At 48.9% G+C, this 14,914-nt stretch overlaps 1 long non-coding RNA gene across 1 annotated transcript in view; it reads right to left on the reverse strand.

Moving 5' to 3' along the window:
* Positions 1-3,567: 3,567 nt before the first annotated feature.
* Positions 3,568-14,914, reverse strand: part of LOC143963434 (uncharacterized) — a 56,280-nt gene continuing 44,933 nt past the window's right edge. Inside the window, exon 2 of the long non-coding RNA XR_013270962.1 lies at positions 3,568-3,863. This is a non-coding gene — a long non-coding RNA (uncharacterized LOC143963434). The remainder of the gene's footprint in view (positions 3,864-14,914) is intronic.

Genomic DNA, 14,914 nt, shown 5'->3' on the forward strand with positions numbered 1-14,914 from the left:
CCCATGTTACTACACACCCTTTCTTGATGTACTGTGTGTTGCATTCAGGAGGGACACCACTGAACCTCTGTACCCTGTTCAACAGTCCAGTGTACCTCTGTCACCTCACTCCCAGTGACCGAATGGGGTCCTGCCGAGCACCCAGCACAGACCTCAAGTGTGCTCTCCATTAAAGTGGTTGTAAATCCTTACATATACCCAGTGAAGTGACCAGCCTCAGATGTTACACAGAGATGAAACATATCTTACAGAAGTTGCACATCTACACCATGTGTAGTTCTATACTACAGGTGACTTTTCCCTACATCCATTCAAAGTGCAGAATTTATACAGGATCTCTCAGCTCTGAAAAGCAGGGGGTGGTGAGCTGAAGTTACATCAGTGAGGAGAGCTCTAAGAGTTGATTGGAGGGAAGGGACACCCCCTCCCCCTTCATATAGCACTGCTACTGCTAGGGAGGGAGACAGAACATCGACCCCCTCGCTACTGGAGGAGCTCTCACCTACACCAGGTAATATGCTTCATGAGCGTCTGCTATACACTTCCCAACAGTTCTTGGTTACCTGTGTTAACCTTTTGTAGTGGCCTAAACCACCCCATGTGTGCTTTACAGGCCCCGCTCCTTCAATAAGCCATTTACCACCATACACCCGTTTAGATACGTTTAGACCAGGCTTGAAACAGTTAACAGTTTTACTGAAGATTCAGCAACCTATTTCAACAGCAAAGCACATATGAAACGTCCAGCCCTAATTAACTATTGCAGGCTGCCGAGGTTCATACCTTTCAGAGAAGCAAAGTTCATTCAGCCAAAGTCCAGTGATGGTAGGTTCCTAGTCCAGGGAGAATCCCAGCAGGTTGACCCAGAAGGAGTTACTTGCTCCAGCAGGCCTACATCTTGCAGAAGTTCTACTTCTGTAAGACGGCTTTCACACTGCAGCGCTCATATTGTCGGCGGTAAAACGCTGCTATTTTTAGCGGCGTTTTACCGTCGGATTTGCGGCACATTTCGGCCGCTACTGGGGCGCTTTTACCCCCCTCTAGCGGCCAAGAAAGAGTTAAAACCGCCTGCAATAAGCCGCAATAGCTCCGTTTTGCCAGCGGTATAGCCGTGCTGCCCTATTGATTTCAATGGTGAGCAGTGTTGGAGGAGCGGTAAACACACCGCTCCTTCACCACTCCAAAGAAGCTGCTGGCAGGACTTTTCCTAACGTCCTGCTAGCGCAACACTTCAGTGTGAAAGCCCTCCGGCTTTCATACTGGAGACAATAGTGCAGCAGTTTTAGGGCAGATTGCAGGCACTATTTCTAACGCTATAGTGCCTGCAAAACACCCTCGGTGTGAAAGGGGTCTTAATCCCATGTGGAAGAGAGCCTGTGCTCTAAAGCCACCCCCTGGTGATTAGGTGGATTACAGCAGGGGGCAGGACTCAGAAAGCCTGGGAAATTAGTCTGGAGACCTGCTTAGAGGCAGAGCACAGATTTTTTTTTTGAATGTCATTTCGTTTGCTAAAGCACTGTGTAGGATGAACAATTGTATTTTTCATTTATTTTATTTTTTTAATAAAATACTTTTTTTTAAGTTTTATTTCATCTATTGTTACAGCTCAGTGCTGTTGATCTGCTGCAACTTTGCTGCCTCTCCCAGTTTACATGCACTCCAATAAAGGCTTTATGGCAGTTCTCAGGGCAGGTTTCTCTATGATGACAACAATACACAATGCCTGCCTAATGTGTGTTGAAACAGCTGCTTGTAGTCTCCAACAGAAACACGACAGAGTGACAACGCAGGTGCACAATTAAAACAATGTGTCTCACCCTATAACAGGAAGTGCCTGAACAAGGACTTTAATGGCATCATCACCACATATTCTGTTAATGAAAGCAATTTTAAAGTATTCAAAATGATGTTTGAATTTATAGTATCATATTAAAGTTTATACGAAATTGAAGTTATCCAGGTTTACATACAGTATAAAACATATATTTTTGCAAGTATGTGTGCTCAGTCATTGTCTGTTTTTAGAGACTGATTACTGTCATCTGTAGTTTATGGTTACAGCCTGGGGCTCACTTGGATGCAGATCACTCAGCTATTGCTTTTGTAATTTGGACCTGTGTCTTTTGCATTATAATACCAAGTAAATTAGGTGAAAACACACCAACATAAGACAAAAGTACCCCAAGAATGGGTTTAAAAAATACAGACATGAACTTAACTTTCATCTAAACCATTATCACCAAACTGCATTATACAACATCTTCAGGGAGAATTGGGTGACAATTCAGCATAATTCAGCTTTATTAGTTTCCAGAGGTATATTTAGGAGCCAGTATCAGACTGGCTCTTTCCTATCATTGTGACTGTTCCTATGTGTTCCTCTGAAGCAGAAGGCTAGTAATTCCCTCTATGACGAAAAGGGGAGAGGACAGCTGAAAGAGCTAGTTTGGCACAATGCATGACAAATGGGAGGACATTTAAAATCTCAGTTTTGGCGGAAGTTCTGATGCATTCCTGGTGATAAAGTATTTTAAAAATTCCTGGCAACTGTTACAACTTACTTATAGCCTAGTATCTATCTATCTATCTATCTATCTATCTATCTATCTATCCTGGAGGAGGAGTCCCCAGCCTGAAGGGCTACTGCCCTGGGGGCAGCCTAGATGAAAATTTTGCTTGAGCTCATTGAGGTCCCAGATGTGGAAAGCTGGGGGGGCCTTTTCCGATACACATTTTCTGAAGATAAGAGGGGAGTTCCATTGAAGATTTATTGAAGAAATTGTGTGCCTGAGGCTGGAGGGAGGCATCCAGATACCCAGAGACTCTATGAGTACAGATCCGAGTGAAGGATCATAGTGACTATTGCTGCTGGTGCACTATTACTAAGGTTTACCTGGCCTGGAATATTGCTTATGGTGTGCCAGTGCTGTCCATTCCATGTCCTATTGCTGAATGGACTGTTGTAGGAATTTGCTGCAAAGAGAAGTGTCCTCTAATTACTGTTTGGTGTTTTAGAGAAGGGCTTGACAATTCCCAAGCCCTAGGTTGCAATGGCGATTAGAAATTGCATCCCGGTGCCTGGGCTTTTGTCAGCCCATTCAATGGAGGGATGCATAATTTATATCACCTGGGACATGCAGTTCCGGGATGCAGGGCAGGTTGTTTTTTGTAACATTTTGCCTACTTGTCAGTAGCCAAGGCTTACTTGTCAGGTGGAAGAATTTGGGCAGCTTCCCTACCACTTGAATGGTTCCACACACCCTGGTAAAGTGCCCCCCCCCCCCCCCACACACCCTACAGCTATGTATCTCAGGCTCAGCTTGTCCATCTGCAGGCCCGGACAAACATAGTGGGTGCCACTGGGTAGAGGGGGAGGAGAGCGGATGTGTGTCCACTCTCTTCCCCATCTTGTTGCTGACCCAGAAGCGACATGTATGACGTTACTTCCAGGTCCCAGTTATTAGTGTCCCTGGCCATCGTGGCCGGGAAATAATGTAATGCAGTGTGATCTGTACTGCATTACATTCAGTGGAGCACAGAAACCATGAAATCAGGCCAAGACAGAAGTACAGTTAAATCACACTTGTTTAATAATAAAGGTAAAAAGAACAAAAGTAGTCAAAACATAGCCAAAGTTCAGTAACTGCAACGGATGGATAGTCAGCTAAGCCAGAAGTCAGGGATCAATGCAGTGGAACAACAAGCAGGATCTGGATCCAGAAGGGATGTCAGCAAAGCAAGTCTTGAACATGATCGCAGGAAATTGTTTTTGAGATGTTGACCAAGGTGAAAGCAGAGATCCTCTGGACTGGACGGCTTAGTAGGCATGACTGATGAGCAGGATATCATTAACAGCTGAGTAACTGTGGAGAGAGATGGGAGCTGACAATTAGCACACAGCTGAGCAGTCAGCCCAGAGAAGGAAGGGTTGAGCCCAGCCCTGACACTTTTAGACCCTGGATGTCTCATTAAACAGAACCTGTCATCACACAATCATCACATAGGGGATAACATTTTAAAACACCAAAGCACATAAAATCCCCCCCCCCAAAAAAATTGTGAGCCCCCTCCCCCAACCCCCACATACAGTGGGGCATAAAAGTATTTAATCAGCCACTAATTGTGCAAGTTCTCCCACTTAAAACGATGAGTGAGGCCTGTAATTGTTATCATAGGTATACTTCAACTATGAGAGACAAAATGTGTAAACAAATCCAGACAATCACATTGTCTGATTTTTGAAAGAATTTATTTGCAAATTATGGTGGAAAATAAGTATTTGGTCACCTACAAACAAGCAAGATTTCTGGCTCTCACAGACCTGTATCTTTTTCTTTAAGAGGCTCCTCTGTCCTCCACTCATTACCTGTATTAATGGCACCAGTTTGAACTTGTTATCAGTATAAAAGACACCTGTCCACAACCTCAAACAGTCACACTCCAAACTCCACTATGGTGAAGACCAAAGAGCTGTCAAAGGACACCAGAAACAAAATTATAGACCTGCACCAGGCTGGGAAGACTGAATCTGCAATAGGCAAGCAGCTTGATGTGAAGAAATCAACTGTGGGAGCAATAATTAGAAAATGGAAGACATACAAGACCACTGATAATCTCCCTCGACCTGGGGCTCCACGCAAGATCTCACCCCGTGGGGTAAAAATAATCACAAGAACGGTGAGCAAAAATCCCAGAACCACACGGGGGGCCTAGTGAATGACCTGCAGAGAGCTGGGACCAACATAACAAAGGCTACCATCAGTAACACACTACGCCGCCAGGGACTCAGATCCTCCAGTGCCAGACGTGTCCCCCTGCTTAAGCCAGTACATGTCCGAGCCCGTCTGAGGTTTGCTAGAGAGCATTTGGATGATCCAGAAGAGGATTGGGAGAATGTCATATGGTCAGATGAAACCAAAGTAGAACTGTTTGGTAGAAACACAACTCGTCGTGTTTGGAGGAGAGAGAATGCTGAGTTGCAACCAAAGAACACTATACCTACTGTGAAGCATAGGGGTAGCAACATCATGCTTTGGGGCTGTTTTTCTGCAAAGGGAACAGGATGACTGATCCGTGTACATGAAGGAATGAATGGGGCCATGTATCATGAGATTTTGAGTGCAAAGCTCCTCCCATCAGCAAGGGCATTGAAGATGAAACGTGGCTGGGTCTTTCAGCATGATAATGATCCCAAACACACCGCCCGGGCAATGAAGGAGTGGCTTCGTAAGAAGCATTTCAAGATCCTGGAGTGGCCTAGCCAGTCTCCAGATCTCAGCCCCATATAAAACCTTTGAAGGGAGCCCAACGACAGCCCCAAAACATCACTGCTCTAGAGGAGATCTGCATGGAGGAATGGGCCAACATACCAGCAACAGTGTGTGACAACCTTGTAAAGACATACAGAAAATGTTTGACCTCTTTCATTGCCAACAAAGTATTGAGATTAATTTTGTTATTGGCCAAATACTTATTTTCCACCATAATTTGCAAATAAATTATTTCAATAATCAAACAATGTGATTGTCTGGATTTGTTTCCACATTTTGTCTCTCATAGTTGAGGTATACCTATGATGACAATTACAGGCCTCTCTCATCTTTTTAAGTAGGAGAACTTGCACAATTGGTGACTGACTCGATACTTTTTTGCTCCACTGTATACACACATACATATATAAATGCAGTTGTTGGGGCGCCTACGCATTAAAGCATTGATTCCGATATACATGTTAAATCAGGATTCGACAAATCCCACCCACTGTCGGCACCAGGTATGAGCAACCCCCACCGCCTGATGCCTTGGACACGCAGCTATGAGCGCCGGGCAGCCGACCCAGTTCCAACATCCAAAAACCCACCCAAAAAAATTCATCACAAAGGCACCCCTGTGCACTTTCCACCCCCTCCTACAGACTCCCCACACTCCCCCCCCCACCCCTCCGCACCAGCCAAACCCCATGCACTGTGGCCCACCCTTCCCCATCATTCCCTGTGCACAGTACCAGAGACAAGTTGGGAAATGAGCAGAGTTCAGCCCACACAGCATACAACACACACTATAAACTCCAGCCCCAACAACCTCAAGTGTCAAATCCCCACACCCCGAGAGCCCCAAAGGGAAATGAGACAGCCGTCCGACCCCCAAATAAATTAAATATTTGTTTTAAGTTAAAAAAAACTGTCTCCTAACTTTTTTTAGCTGACTCCTAGATTCAAAGCATATTTGTCAATTCCTGTTTTAGAGTACCCCACACCTCCCCTGAAACCCATTAAAGTTACTTGAATAGGAATTTGGCAATACATTTTGAAAAAGTGGGGTCCTTCCCCCAGCTCTCCTCTTCACTGCAAAGCAGAGGGTGGGAAGAGCCACAGTACTGGATAGAGGGTGGGGGTGAGAGCTGCTGAAATTCATGTTTCACATTAAAGTGGATTTCCACCCACAAAAAGAAAAATTCATGAATGCCTGTTGCTGGGGGGTCCCTCGTAATCTGCCTCCTTACTCACCTTGGCTGCTTACGTCACTTTCCTCGGCGCCGAAAGGGAGATCACCTCCCTCCCCCCCTCTAGGCAATCGCCTGGGACCTGTCACAGGTCCCAGATGATTGCGCGGCCAGTCGCGGCACGTGGCACGGCTTGCGCATGCGCAGTGGGCGCCCACAGTTACAATGCCGGTGTCGCCGAGAGGAGGGGGAGAAGAACGGGCCTTTGATCCCCTTGGACCCTGGGACAGGTAAGTGCCTGATTATTAAAAGTCAGCAGTTGCAGTATTTGTTTTATTTTTTTAAGCAGAACTCCGCTTTAACCAGCAGGTGATTGGTTGCAGGGTGGTCCTAGCAACCATTTACTAGCTTGTTGATTGTAAAAAGTTAACTGTGGCAGCTCCCGCCCCCGCCTTCTATCCAGTACTGTCATACTTCTTACTCTCCCCTCTGCTATACACCAGTGTAAGGTAGGAGAGTGCTACCTATACACACTGATGTGAATATGTGAATGGGACAGAGGACACTACAGTGGGGGGGGCAACAGATGACACTACAGTGGGGATAGGGGGATGTAAAGGGGATGGAGGACACTTCAGTTGGGGGAGGAGTCAAGGGGACAGATGACAAAACAGGGGGGTGAAGGGACAGGGGACGATCGTGCGTGCGTGCGTGCGCCCGTTGGCGCCAGGCGGGCTATTTAACTCAGTCTGTCACATCCAGTTCTTGCTGTCTGATCTACAGCGTGCGAGTATCCTGATTCTGAGAACCTGCCTTCTATGACCTGTTGACCCGGCTTGTCTACCTACCACTCCTGCTATCCGCCTGCATCTGATCCCGGCCTGTCTGACTTCCCCTCTGCTTGATCCTTCGGTACTTCTGCTGCCTGCCTGTTTACCGACCCGGCTTGTCCGACTATCCACCTGCTTGATCCTTGGTGTCTTCGCTGACTGCCTGACCTCCGACCTGGCTTGTCTGACTGCTCTGCTGCCAGCCTCCTGTTCCGGTGCCCGTCTGCTGCTCTACCTCCAGTTGTGGTTCCAGCTCCTACCTGAAGTCCTGCTTCTGCCTGAGTTCCTGCATTGGTGTCCCAGGTCCAGCTACCCCACCTGCTGCTCTGCTTCAGCTTCCTGCACCTGCCTGCTGATCCTGTTCCTTCCTGGTCCCAGCCATCCCCTGATCCAGCTGGGGGTCCTGCTACGAGTTCTTCCTGGGCTCCAGACCCCGCTGCTGCTGTTGATCCTGCCAGGCACTCGTGCCACTCCAGACTCTTGTGCTACCTGTATACTCTACCAAGGCCCTCTAGTCAGAGCCGCAAGAGAGGTCTCTTCCTGCAGGTCGGGCTCTACCACCAGGTACGTGAAAGTATCAGACAGCCATGACCGAGCCCGCGCAGGGCTGGACGAACTTTGTCTGCATCTGGCTGGCCTTACCCAGGCCGTCAAGAGTCTCCAGGAGGGATACACTCATTTGGAAGAAAAGGTCCAAGCTCTTACTTCACCCACAACCGCTCAGAGGCGGGGAACCTGGGCACTATGTCAGGAACTGCCCTGCCAAGCTCTGTAAAGTGCATGTCTGTCTCGTCTGGCTCTACTACTGCTTGGCTTAAGACCTCTTCTCACCTCACCCTTTCTGTCTCGTTGCAGCTCCCAGGAAGGACTTTGCAAGTCCCCACTATCATTGACTCGGGGGCTTGTAGTTGTTTCATGGACTCTTCCTTTGCCAGTAAACACCAAATCCCTCTGCTGCACAAGGCTCAAGGACTCTCTATCCACCTGGCCGATGGCTCAACAATAAAATCTGGACCAGTTACGCAAGAGACTACTCCCCTTTCAGTTTCTATCTCTAACCTGCACCAAGAACTGCTTCGTTTGGACATTATTTCATGTCCTTTGTTTCCAATCATTCTTGGCATGCCATGGCTGTAGGCCCATAACCCTGCTATAAACTGGGTTACCGGGGAAATCACATTCCTCTCTCCATATTGCCAGCAGTACTGTATCCTGAAGAATCCTGGCGAATTCCCTGCTTTACTTTGTCTGGACTCTGATTCTGAACTGCGCCAAGCAGTTCCTGAAGTGTATCATGACTACCTAGACGTCTTCAGTAAGAAGGGGGCAGAAGCTCTGCCTCCCCATCGAACATATGACTGCCCCATTGAACTCCTTCCCGGAGCCGAGGTTCCCTTTGGCAGGATCTTTCCACTGACCGAACTGGAACAGGAGACCCTGAAAATTTACATTGACGAAAACCTGAAGAAGGGCTTCATTCGACCTTCCACTTCCCCAGCGGGTGCAGGCATCTTCTTTGTGGAAAAGAAAGACCATACCCTCCGGCCCTGCGTTGACTATAGAGAGTTAAATAAAATAATGGTTAGAAATCGATACCCACTTCCTCTGGTACCAGAGTTATTTCGGAGATTGGGAACTGCCTCTACCTTCACTAAGCTGGACCTCAGAGGGGCCTACAATCTGGTCCGTATCAGAAGTGGGGATGAGTGGAAGACAGCTTTTCGTACCCACTTTGGGCATTTTGAATACCTGGTGATGCCCTTCGGATTGTGTAATGCCCCCGCTACCTTTCAGTATTTCATAAATGATGTCTTCCGGGACTATTTAGACTTGTTCGTCATAGTCTACTTAGACGATATCCTAATTTTTTCCCCTTCTCTGGACTCTCACCGCAAACATGTTAAATGTGTCCTGGACCGCCTCCGACAACACGGACTGTACACCAAGGCTGAAAAATGTGACTTTGAACAAGAAAGTATCTCATTTTTGGGCCTAGTTATTTCTGTAGAAGGAATAAGAATGGATCCACAAAAGATTTTTGCAATTCTTGACTGGCCAGCTCCCACAGACAAGAAAGGGGTCCAACATTTTGTTGGCTTCGCCAATTTTTACAGAAAATATATCAAGGGGTTCTCCGCTATCATCTGCCCAATCACGCAACTAACCAAGCAAGGGGTGCGTTTTCATTGGTCCCCAGAAGCTCAAGCCGCCTTCGAGTCCCTCAAGAGACTGTTCACCTCTGCTGATGTCTTGAAACAACCTGATTCTTCTCTGCCATTTGTCCTGGAGGTAGACGCCTCAGAAATCGCCGTTGGAGCTGTCCTCTCCCAACGACAAGGTACCAAAGCCTCACTGTTCCCAGTTGCCTTCTTTTCCCGAAAACTGTCCCCCACGGAGAGGAATTATGATGTAGGTGATCGGGAATTACTGGCCATAAAATCTGCCCTGGAAGAATGGTGATACCTGTTAGAAGGAGCCGCTCATCATATCCTGATCTACACAGATCACAAGAACCTGGAATACCTGAAGTCTGCAAAGAGGCTGAGACCGCAACAAGCCAGGTGGGCCCTGTTCTTTTTCAGGTTCTCGTTCCATGTTACTTATCAGCCGGGCTATAAAAATACGAAACCCGATGCCCTCTCTAGGGTGTTCCACAAATCCAAAGAAACTTTGCCCCCTCACACTATCCTGGCCCCAGGGAACTTCCTCCTGCTACAGGAAAATCTGCTCTCGCGGTTGAAGCAAGCTTCAATTGGGTCAGCACCCACCATTGGAACAGAGTTACAGGCCAAGGATGGACTGTTTTGGTACGGGAGCAAAATCTTTGTACCTGAAGGCTTACGGGTGTCTATTCTCAAACTTTGCCATGACCATGCACTAGCAGGGCACTTTGGTGTCCCCAAGACTGCTGATCTTGTCCAGTGCACTTTCTGGTGGCCCCAAGTACTTAAGGACTGTAGGAGTTACGTGGAGTCCTGCACCACCTGTGCTCGGAACAAGCCCCGTAGGTCCAGAGCCTGGGGATTATTGAAACCTCTGCCCATTCCGGACAGGCCTTGGAAGATGTTGTCTATGGACTTCATTGTCAACCTACCCCCGGCAGCTGGGCATACTGCCATCTTTGTGGTGGTAGATCGGCTGTCTAAAATGACCCATTTCATTCCGATGAAGGGTACTCCCTCGGCTTCTGAAACAGCCCAAATGTTCATCAGGGAAATAATTAGACTTCATGGAATCCCGGCCAATATAGTTTCCAACCGTGGAGTGCAATTTACCTCGCGGTTTTGGAGAGCGCTGTGCAAAGTCCTGGGAATTGCACTATCATTCTCCACCCAGGGGCGTACCAATATGGGGGCGGGGGTGCGGTCCGCCCCGGGTGCCACACTTTGGGGGGTGTCAGTGGCCAAGTGACTTTGATATGGGGGTGCATTCCGCACCCAAGTCGGGGTGACATCTCAAGAGCATCCCTGCTGTCTCTGGTTGCTCATTTTCACTTTAGTTTTTTTTAGAACACCCCCGTTTCATGGCCACAATGGACTGTTCCAGACTGTTCAGTGAGTGACTGAATTCCCTCCTGCTAGCTCCGCCTCCACCCACCACTGCTGCTGCCTGTGTGCGTCTGTCTCATCTCTCTCCGCTGGGGCGGCTGCTTCCACACAGTGAATAGGAGTCCTCCCTAGCTGACTGAGAGCCCGAGGTGGTGAGCGGGGGGGGGGGGGGGGGATTGATGTAAGAAGAGGCTGCAGCCTGCAGAATTGTGTCTACCTCTGTGCTGGTCTAAGGTGGGGGGGTCAGTGACTGTGATTGCAATGTCCACCACTCCCTCTCCCTGCCATGTGTATTGTGGAGCTGTCTGACCTGATTGGGGGGGTTGATGTAAGAAGGGGCTGGAGGAGTGTGTCTACCCCTGCCATATGCTGGTCTGGGGGGGTCAGGGTGATTGCTGTGTCCCCCTCCCCCTGCCATGTGTATAGTGTAGCTGATGGGGGGGGTTGATGTAAGAAGAGGCTGGAGTATTGTGTCTACCCTGTGCTGGTCTGAGGGGAGGGGGGGGGGGGGAGTCAGGGTGACTGCTGTGTCCATCACCCCCTCCCATGTGTATAGTGTAGCTGACCTGATGGGGTAGGGGGGATTTCAGAATGCAGATATGTCCTATATACAGGGTGCAGATATGTCCTATATACAGGGTGCAGATATGTCCTATATACAGGGTGCAGATATGTCCCATATACAGGGTGCAGATATGTCCCATATACAGGGTGCAGATATGTCCTATATACAGGGTGCAGATATGTCCTATATACAGGGTGCAGAATGCAGATATGTCCTATATACAGGGTGCAGATATGTCCTATATACAGGGCGCAGAATGCAGATATGGCCTATATACAGGGTGCAGATATGTCCTATATACAGGGCGCAGAATGCAGATATGGCCTATATACAGGGTGCAGAATGCAGATATGTCCTATATACAGGGTGCAGATATGTCCTATATACAGGGTGCAGAATGCAGATATGTCCTATATACAGGGTGCAGAATGCAGATATGTCCTATATACAGGGTGCAGAATGCAGATATGTCCTATATACAGGGCGCAGAATGCAGATATGTCCTATATACAGGGTGCAGATATGTCCCATATACAGGGTGCAGATATGTCCCATATACAGGGTGCAGATATGTCCCATATACAGGGTGCAGATATGTCCTATATACAGGGTGCAGATATGTCCTATATACAGGGCGCAGAATGCAGATATGGCCTATATACAGGGTGCAGATATGTCCTATATACAGGGCGCAGAATGCAGATATGGCCTATATACAGGGTGCAGAATGCAGATATGTCCTATATACAGGGTGCAGATATGTCCTATATACAGGGCGCAGAATGCAGATATGTCCTATATACAGGGCGCAGAATGCAGATATGTCCTATATACAGGGTGCAGAATGCAGATATGTCCTATATACAGGGTGCAGATATGTCCTATATACAGGGCGCAGAATGCAGATATGGCCTATATACAGGGTGCAGAATGCAGATATGTCCTATATACAGGGTGCAGATATGTCCTATATACAGGGCGCAGAATGCAGATATGTCCTATATACAGGGCGCAGAATGCAGATATGTCCTATATACAGGGCGCAGAATGCAGATATGTCCTATATACAGGGTGCAGATATGTCCCATATACAGGGTGCAGATATGTCCCATATACAGGGTGCAGATATGTCCCATATACAGGGTGCAGATTTGTCCTATATACAGGGTGCAGATATGTCCCATATACAGGGTGCAGAATGCAGATATGTCCTATATACAGGGTGCAGATATGTCCTATATACAGGGCGCAGAATGCAGATATGGCCTATATACAGGGTGCAGATATGTCCTATATACAGGGCGCAGAATGCAGATATGGCCTATATACAGGGTGCAGAATGCAGATATGTCCTATATACAGGGTGCAGATATGTCCTATATACAGGGCGCAGAATGCAGATATGTCCTATATACAGGGTGCAGAATGCAGATATGTCCTATTGTCAGGAACTTACCAGCAATAGACAGGTACAGCTGCGTGCACACAGGCGTCGGCGTGTGTCTTCTGCGCGTTCGCGTACGCGTTCGCGTGCGCGTTCGTTTACGCGTTAGTGTGCACGTTCGCGAGTGGCGTTCGTACGCGCGCTCGTCCACGTGGTCGTGCGTGGCGTGCGTGCGCTCCTTCCCGCCACTGAGCGTTTAAAGGACTCTCAAGTGCGCCGGTGCGGCGCTGTTTCGTCTCAGCTTCCGTGTGTCTGAATATCTGATCCTGAACCCGGTTACCTTTGAATACCTGATCCTGAACCTGATTACCTGCTACCGTTATCGACCCGGCTTGCTTGACTTCTCTGCCTTCTCCAATCCCGACCCGGCCTGCCTGACCTCGAAACCTCTTCTGCTTGTGATCCCGTTGCCGACCTCTGCCTGCTTACCGACACCTCTTCTGCCTTCCGTTACCATCAGTCTGCTTACCTTCTGACCCGGACCGTCTGACTCTTCTCCAGCCTGCTGCCAGTTCCAACCTTCGGTCTCTGAAGCTACTGCCTGCATTTCTCAGCTTCCAGCAACCCGCAGTCCACTCAGCCTTCAGAGGGATCTCCGCTCTTCTACCAGCTCCAGCGGCTCTATCCAGCAGGCCCTCCTACCCACTGTGCTCTCGAGACCGCTGTTCCCATTCCAGCGGCTCCTGAACCAGCGCTGTAAGAGAGGTCTCCTCCTACAAGTCGGGCTCCACATCTGGACTCTAACAGTACGAAACAGCCATGACTGAGCCCGCAGGAGAGACCTCTCCCATGAAGGAGATCTGCACGCACCTGTCGGCCCTTACCCAAGCGGTAAAATCGCTTCAAGATAGCTACGCCAGGCTTGAAGGACAGGTCCAGGACCTTACAGATACTGGTCACATGGCCTCTGCTCCTGCCTCCTTATCGGCACAGCCCGTCGCCTCACCATCCGTTGTCATGCTTCCACCTGAACCAAGGGTACCCATTCCGGAAAGGTTTTCTGGGGATCGAACCAAATTTCGGGCTTTTCGGAGCGCTTGTCAACTCTATTTTGCCCTACAACCACGGACTTTCTCCCTGGAAGCCACGAAGGTAGGATTTGTAATCTCCCTCCTACAAGGAGAACCGCAGACCTGGGCCCACCGTTTACTTGAAGGAGATTCACTCGCAACCTTCTCTCTGCAATCCTTCTTTGAGGCCATGGCTCAGCTTTACGAGGACCCCCAAAAGACTGCCACGGCTGAATCTGCTCTGGTTGCGCTCCAGCAGGGCCGCAGACCGGCTGAAGATTATGTCTCGGACTTTCGACGCTGGAGCGCAGACACGGAATGGAATGATGCGGCTTTAAGGCATCAATTTCGCATGGGGTTATCTGAAGGACTTAAGGACGAACTGGCTCGAGTCGGTATACCAGAAACCCTGGAGGCCCTGATCTCCTTGGCAATCCAGATTGATCGCCGTCTCAGGGAGCGAAGATCAGAGCGCTCCGCTCAGCAAGTCCGTCCAGTCTGGATGACAGCGAGAGCCCCAATGCCTGCTTCTCGCTATGTATCTCCGTCCAGCCCTATTCCGCCCTGCACGGCTCCTGACACCTCCGAGCCCATGCAATTAGGACTACTGCGCCCCGCTTTGCTTCCAGAAGAGCGTGCACGTCGCCGGCAGCAGAATCTCTGCCTCTACTGCGGTGGTTCGGGTCACTATGTCTCTAATTGCCCTGTCAAGACAAGTAAGTGTCTACCTTCTGCTTCTACCAGTCTCTCTGCATTGACTGCCAATTCAACCCACCTTGCTGTTCCTCTCTCACTACAGCTCCAAGGAAGGACGGTGACAGTCAACGCTATCATTGACTCCGGGGCATGCCGCTGCTTCATAGACTCCACCTTTGCGGGCCGACAGGGCATCCCGTTACGAGGCAAGGCTCATGAACTCTCAGTTTTTCTGGCCGATGGGTCTAGCATCAGTTCTGGAAAGGTAACTCAAGAGACTCTCCCTCTACCTGTCATTATCTCCTCTCAACACAAGGAATTCCTGACGTTGGATGTCATCTCCTCTCCAATGTTCCCAATCATTCTGGGCATACCCTGG

Source organism: Lithobates pipiens, unplaced genomic scaffold (genome assembly GCF_037356315.1).
Source record: "Lithobates pipiens isolate NorthernLeopardFrog02 unplaced genomic scaffold, aLitPip1_a1.2 Scaffold_8, whole genome shotgun sequence".
NCBI lineage: Eukaryota > Metazoa > Chordata > Amphibia > Anura > Ranidae > Lithobates > Lithobates pipiens.